At 48.0% G+C, this 7149-nt stretch overlaps 1 pseudogene; it reads right to left on the bottom strand.

Annotated features, from left to right (window-relative positions):
* Nucleotides 1-1499: 1499 nt before the first annotated feature.
* On the bottom strand, nucleotides 1500-3722 carry LOC100424365 (protocadherin-8 pseudogene; annotated as a pseudogene).
* Between the last annotated feature and the right edge of the window lie 3427 nt (nucleotides 3723-7149).

Below are 7149 nucleotides of genomic sequence, written 5' to 3'. Positions count from 1 at the left end.
GGAGATGTTGAGTAGGCAGTTGTGTATACGAATTTGGACCTCAGAAGAGAGGCTGGTACTGAATCACTGTATACAACTTCAAGTTCTCCATCTTAGAAAGTATGTTGACCACTAGAGAATATTCAGAGGAAGGTAACCAGGAGGTGGATGCTTCTGGAAGCCCCTCATTTAAAAAAAAAAAAAAAGTCAAAGGAACTGAACATAGACTGTGCAAAAACACCTGTTATGGCGACGAGGCATTTGAGTCAGTAGGACAAACCATTATGACTGCTCTTTGAGTAACATATTTTCTTTGAGGGAAAAGATCTAGTGCCCATTTTCATGCACACTAACAGAAAATACCTCACAATTGACAATGCCTTTCACCACAGGAGCTACCACTCCAGAACCAGACACTATTCCACAGAATTGGGCCTAATGCGCACCCCCAAATGACACAGCAGATGGACCGGATAGAATGAGGTTGTGTTGGTGCAGCATTCTGTAAACAAAGCAAAGCCAAACAAAATCACCTACTCACTTATTTAGTATTGTAATTAAGTCAGGAATGCGTCTTATGATGCTTTGAGAAGAAGAGCTTCAAAGTCACAGGTTTGAACTTACCCCCTTGTTTTGCAATCATTTGAAAGGATGCTTTCTTGAAACCCTCTCTGCTGATATCCAAATGGCTGTCATTCAATTCACTGTCTACTTTTCCACTGTCCTTCATACTGAACTCTTCTATATTTGAATGTATACTGAAAGTGAAAAGGAAAGAATTATTTTGGTATCCATAAAAATGTATAAAATGTCAAACACATTACTTAGAGATAACAATAAATATTCTGAAATTACCTTAAACTTGCCGCAGATTTATTTTCTCCACAAGGGGATGAGGAATGAAAAGGAACTGAGATTGAACCCTATTTTCAAAAGGGGTGAGAGCAGCAGTTAATAATATTTCACCGTCTAATATCAAACCTGACAGAGCAGGCGCCGCATTCCTCATCCGGAGTGTTTCAGAAAAACAGCATTAACCCTGAGGGTTGAATGTATCCAAATCGCACCCAAAGGAAGTTAATACAGGCAAAAACAACAAAAACAGACATGAACCTACATGAATGCACATGTGACTATCAAGCCTGCCCCTAACCGTGTCTGTGGATAACTTTTCTTTTCAAATAAAAAAAAATAAACAAGCCCGGAAATATCAACCATTTGAAGTCCCAAATCAGTCACTGCAGTTTCATAAGGCTAGTAGCATGAAGATCTACTCCAAGTGAATGAGGACACTAAGAAGGGCAGCGGTGCCCTACCAGGTCCCATGCAGTCCTGCTCCTCTCCGGACAAGAGGAGCTCCAAGACACCTCACTGACCTCAGACTAGGAATCCTCCACAGACTCAACCGCCTGGGCCCCGGAAATGGAAAATGGCCGTGTGTCTGCGAAGAACCCGGAGCGGAAGCCCCCAGAGTCAGCCCCTATGGCTCTGACACGTGGACCACCGTGGTCACTCGTTGCCTGAAATCTGCTTGGGGAGTGCTCATGGAGCTTCTTCACCAGCGTCCTAGCCTTGCTTTGGCAAGAACAAGTCACAGTGATGATGGCCACTAGCAGAAGGACGCAGCCGCTGGCCAAAACACCGACCAAAACAGGGAGGATTCAAGCTGCCCTCCCATTCCCTGCCTGATGCGTGGCTCCCCTCCCTCGTGAGGCGGCGGCATCAGCACCACTTCTGCGCTGGGTGGCGCCCGAAGCCGGGTGCAGGGCCAGCACCTCGGGGCCGCCGTCGCTGCCGAGGACTATGTACGTCGGCTCGGTGTTGGCGCCCTCGTCCGCGTCTTTTGCCTGCAGACGGTCAGCACGTAGCCCAGTGGTGCATCCCCGGGCAGAGGCAGCTGGGCTGAGCCACTGAGAAGCAGTGGGGCCACCAGGCGGGGCGCGTGGTAGTTCTGGTCCTCCGCCTGCAGCCGCACTATGGCCAGGCCCCATAGCGCCTGACAGCAGCCGTCTAGTGCCTCCAGCCGCAGCTGCATCTCCGCCAGCTCCTCGCAGCCAAAGTGCCGTCGAGCGCGCAGTTCCTGGTTTTGGGTCCACCGAGACCTAAGTGGACATACCGCCCCCGGCGCGGCCCACCTCTGCCTCCAGCAGCCTGTAGGTGACCTGGCCGTTGCGGCCCAGGTCCGGGTCCCGGGCGGCCACCGTAGCCAGGTAGGCGCTGGGCGGGGCATTCTCACTCACCTACACCTCATAGACCGGCCGCGTGAAGAGCGGCGCGTTGTCTTTCTCGTAGCCCACGCGCACCGTGTAGGGCCTCCTGGTGCACAGCAGGGGCGCGCCGCGGTCCTCGGTCACCAGCGTCAGATTGTACTCGGCGATTCGCTCGCGGTCCAGCGACGCCGCGTTCACCACCAGGCCGGCTGCAGCCGGCAGTGCACGTGCCAGTAGAGGGCGCAGCGCATCCGCCGGTTGGCGCCCGAATTCCTGTCGGAGGTGCTGACCAGGGCCACCAGGCTCTCGCGCGCCGCCCCCTCCGGCACCATCGAGGTGGCGCCAGCCTTGGGCGTCCCGGGTCCCGCCGACGAGCTAGCGTCCGCTCCCTGGAGGGCAGCGGCGGCCGCGGCAGCGGCGAAGGGCGAGGCAGCCGGCGCGCCCGGGGGGCCAGCGGGGTGATAGCGATGTCGGGTGCGTTGACATTGACGTCGCGGATGCGCACGATGACCTTGCAGGCGGCAGCGCGGCCCTGCGCCGGCAAGTGCAGCTCGTAGGTATCCTGACGCTGGTAATCCACGGGCCCGGCTAGGGTGAGGCGGGCCAACCGCTGGTCCAGCTGAAAGAGGCGGCGCGCCTCTGGCTGGGTGCGGGCGCCAAAAGCGAACACCACTTCGCCGTTAAGGCCCTCTTCGAGGTCGGCCGCGTCCAGGTCGAGAAGCAGGGAGCCCACCGGCGCGCCTCCGCCAGCTCCACTTCGGCCACGGTGCCCTGCGGGAAGGCCGGGCTGTGGTCATTGGCGCCCAGGATGCACACACTGAAGACGGCCGTGGCGGAGAGCAGCGGGCGGCCGCCGTCCAGGGCCACCAGCTCTAGGCTGTAGGCGGCCTGGCTTTCGCGGTCCAGCTCCTGCAGCAGCACCAGGTCCACACACTGAGCGCCGTCCGTGCGCTTCTGCAGCTCCACGCGGACGGGGCTGTGCGTCTCGGCCAGGCGCACGCTCTGCAGCCCACTGGCGCCCACGTCCTAGTCCACCGGCACCTCCGAGGGGATGCGCGTGCCCACAGCCGCACCCTCGGACATCTCCACCGGGATCTGGACCCTGGGAAAGCGCGGCGCATGGTCGTTGACGTTCCTCACCTCCACCTCCACGTGCACCAGCCGGAACTGTTCCTGCAAGAAGCTGACCACATCGAAGGCCAGCACGCACTGTGGGGCCTAGCCACACAGCCGCTCGCGGTCCAGGCCGGCGTCCCCGACAGTCAGCTGCCCGTAGCCCTCGCGCACCCGGAGCAGAGAGCTGTCGAATTATTTAATCAGCTGAAACTGACTTGGCACCTCGCGCTTGGAATTAGACTGGACGTGATCAAACAAAACACCGATGCTGGTACCAGGGGCGTCTTCCTCACAGGTGAAGAAATTGACAGTATCGGTGCAAAATCCTGACACTAGCAGCAGCCACAGAATCAGCAAGGACTCCAATCCAACCCTGCATGAAGTGTCAGCAGGAAATCTGAGCCTCCTGCGAGACATTTATTCCTCAAAGAGAAAAGCCAATCGCGAGCTCTGCACTAAGACTTTCAGGCTTCTCAAGCCCTCTCGAGTGCGCAGTCAGAAGACTCTTTTCCCCTTAGAACATCTTATCACTAAGTCCTCTCTGCTGTATACTTGCTTTTCTCTGCCCCAATGCCTCTTCATAACCCTACCGGGGAAGCTACATACAGAAGAATATGCAAATAAGCATCCATTTGGGCCAGTCCACAGTCTCTGGGCCTCTGGGCCATGCTGTTTCACTAAAAGGACCCATAGAAGGACCTGAAGAGCTGACCAGTGGCCAGGGTGGTGCAGGTAGTTATTAAGATGTCTGCACTATAAAAACACGTCCTGCTTGCTTTTCCATTGTACTGGTCTCTCACTTTGACAGTAAGAGCAGGGATCCACAGCCACTTTATTCCTTCCTAAGCACACTCACATATTCCCCACACAGAGGCACATTTGACCCTCTTTACCATTTTAAGATGAACACATACATGCTTAGAGCAATGCATCCTTTGCCACCCACAGTTACCCATCTATGTTGGGTTGTCATTTCCTGTATTGAAAGATTTTTGGGAAATATCTTCTAGAGTGTCAGGCAATGTCTAATTAGGGAAGAACTGTTTTCCAAAATAATCATTTCTAAATAGCTTTTTCTATAGCAAAGAAACCATTAATGATGAAATTTCAGCCCCTTCATCTTTTATGTCAGTAATTACTTATATGTGAGGAATCAGTGTCAGACAGAGAAGTCTGTCAACCACAAACCACTGTAAGGGATAGTTAAGGGTTAAAAAAAAGGTTTAGAAAAATATATTGCAGTCAGACTTGTTAGAAAATTGCTATAGACCAATTATTTTTTAAAAGCCCTTGGCTGAAGGAAACCACGGGTGGTCTGATAGGCTGAAGGCTAAAAAAACATTAAACCATCTGTCTAAAGCCCAATAAATAGTCCTGTGTTAAGTTCTCTTTATGAGTGAAGTGTTCAAAATGCTAAACAGTCTCACATGTTAATGATGACATTGTTCCTCGTGCCATGGAGTCCTCATCAGTGCAGAATGCTATTTAACTAGTCATCTCAAATCAGTGAGTCGGCCGAGTTATTAATATGCCCAGGCTATTCTTGTCTCCTCTATGATCTGTAATGTTATTGATTCCCGCAGGGACATGTCAGTAAGTGACTATTTTTCCTTTCATTCTTAGGAGGGAGTTGGCATTTATTTTAGTGCCAGGATGTATGAATCCGGTTCTGAAAGTGAGCCATCTTTGATGAGATAATTAATTTTCAGGGGTTTTCATTTAGTGAAGCATTTGGCAATGACTCTCATTATAAGTACCAGTAACTGGTATTGGAGAAGTGTACTGGGAAGCATGAGTTCATTTGAGCGGGGTACTCTGAGATCCTAAAAAGAAAAAGTATTCTATTTTCCTAGATTTTTAATTTTGCCTAATGAGGCGTCTGTCTGAGGAAGAGAAGAGCTCTACTTTGGCCTGGTAAGAACAGACTTCTTTTAAGCCAGTATCCTCAATGGCATATTGGAGAGCTTGCTTTCTTTCTGAGAACCGAATATCTCTGGAAGTTCCTGGTTATTCAGCCTCTGGGTCTCAGGGCAGACAAGAGAATCTGGTTCTTCCACCAGACATCATAATTGTTATATATCCCTTAACTGAAAACTGAATCTGCTTCAGCTGATGTCTTTAAAAGGTGCCTGCTTCCATATGTATTAGCCAGGAGAGGGACCCATTTAACCACAGTCCAAGTCTCATGTCATCCTCTTCTTCAGCTCACACAATTCCTGCCAAGCCTAGTCTCAGCTAGTCTCCAGCATTACTGTTTTTCTGATGATCCATGATCAGAAAAATCATTCAGCATACTGAAAATGAAGAACAGTACATGACTGCACCTACAGAACATCAAAAGATCCAGATAAAATATTTTAAAAAGCAGGCAATCAAACATATTACCTCCACAAAGCTAAGCATCTGGATACTGATGTTTGGAAACATCCAGCTATGATATTTAAATGCTTGATTGCATTTTCCCCCACGTTTCCTCCAGCTGTTTGGCATAAAGTAGACCATCCATGATAAGAAGTGTGCTGTATTGTTAGTGATTCATTATTAGCGCTATCATTGTTTCATACTAAACAACCACCTTATTAAAACACCGCTTTATGAATGAGGGACAGCTGGAGTTTCAGAAAAGAAACATTTTTCTGAAGCAAAAATCAGTTCTGTGCCAGTCGAATAACAAGCTGAATAATATAGAAACTGTATGATCTGTCCCCCTAGGGATATGTCATCAGGAAGCTGTGTTTACAGCTCTGGGCTGCTGGTGCACTCATGTTACATTCTGTCGGCTCTGTTGGATAAAAATCTGTCTCAATATTAAAAGCATTGTGGAAAAAAATTTGCTTTATGTGTTTTCCCATTTGCCAGCATATTGCCAAACTATAATTCCAAAAAAAATGTATTTTGATCTCTGTTGGAGTCAAAGATAAAGCAAAACAAACAATAGACTGAAGGGAGATACCATACCACAGGAAGACCAAAATGTGAATGAAGCAACAATTTGTTCCTCTTAGTTTGTAAAGGGTGAGGATTTTGGTGAACTCCCTACGGAGTTTACTTTTATTCCTAAAACAAAAGCAACAGACATGCTAGTGTTCCCCCCAAATGTCAAGAAATCAGATCTGAAAAACAGGATTTATATTCTAATCATTTAAATAAAAGATTTTCTGTGTTATTGAACACATAATACCAATGTATCCGCACACTAGAGCACACTGTATGTAAAGAAAAGCAACTTTCATCAAAAGCATGGGAAAATATTAGCCCCCTAATGCAGAATAGTGTTTGTGCCTTTGCATATTTCCCATTTCCTGTCACAGAAAACCAACAACATACGTTTGGGGAAAAATTAAACCATAAGAAAGTTTCTAATTTGCAAATTCGGCTGGATTATTGCATCCATGTGTCAGAGTAAGCATCAACTTATACAGGACCCTGAACTAATACTTCCCTAGGCCAGAAACAGTTTAGTGCCATTTAGAAGAAATCACTCTATGTACTATATTGAGACCCATTTTCATTTCTCAACTGAACAAACATTCTGGAGATGAATGAGCAAAATATTATCAAGTGCAATGTTACTGTCTTCAAGAAGTAAGTTCCAGAAATTGAAGCTATTAAGACTGTTTGAAAGAAAACAAATCAACCTAACAGCTTTTTTTTATTTTCTTTTTTTAAATCATTTCTTGAAAACACTGAAGTCAGTCTTCAGCAGTATGAGTCTCCAAAGCAGAGAGAAATTGTTTTAAGTTATTTCATAACAAGTATCATTATCTCACATTCTTGTTACCCCATTGTATAATCAATTTGTTATTAGGTCTTGACTATGTGGTTATTTGTAACAAAAGTTACC

This window comes from Macaca mulatta, chromosome 17, assembly GCF_049350105.2.
Source record: "Macaca mulatta isolate MMU2019108-1 chromosome 17, T2T-MMU8v2.0, whole genome shotgun sequence".
Taxonomy (NCBI): Eukaryota; Metazoa; Chordata; class Mammalia; order Primates; family Cercopithecidae; genus Macaca; species Macaca mulatta.
The sequence above is the reverse complement of the archived record's forward strand: the minus strand, read 5'-3'. Positions and strand labels throughout refer to the sequence as shown.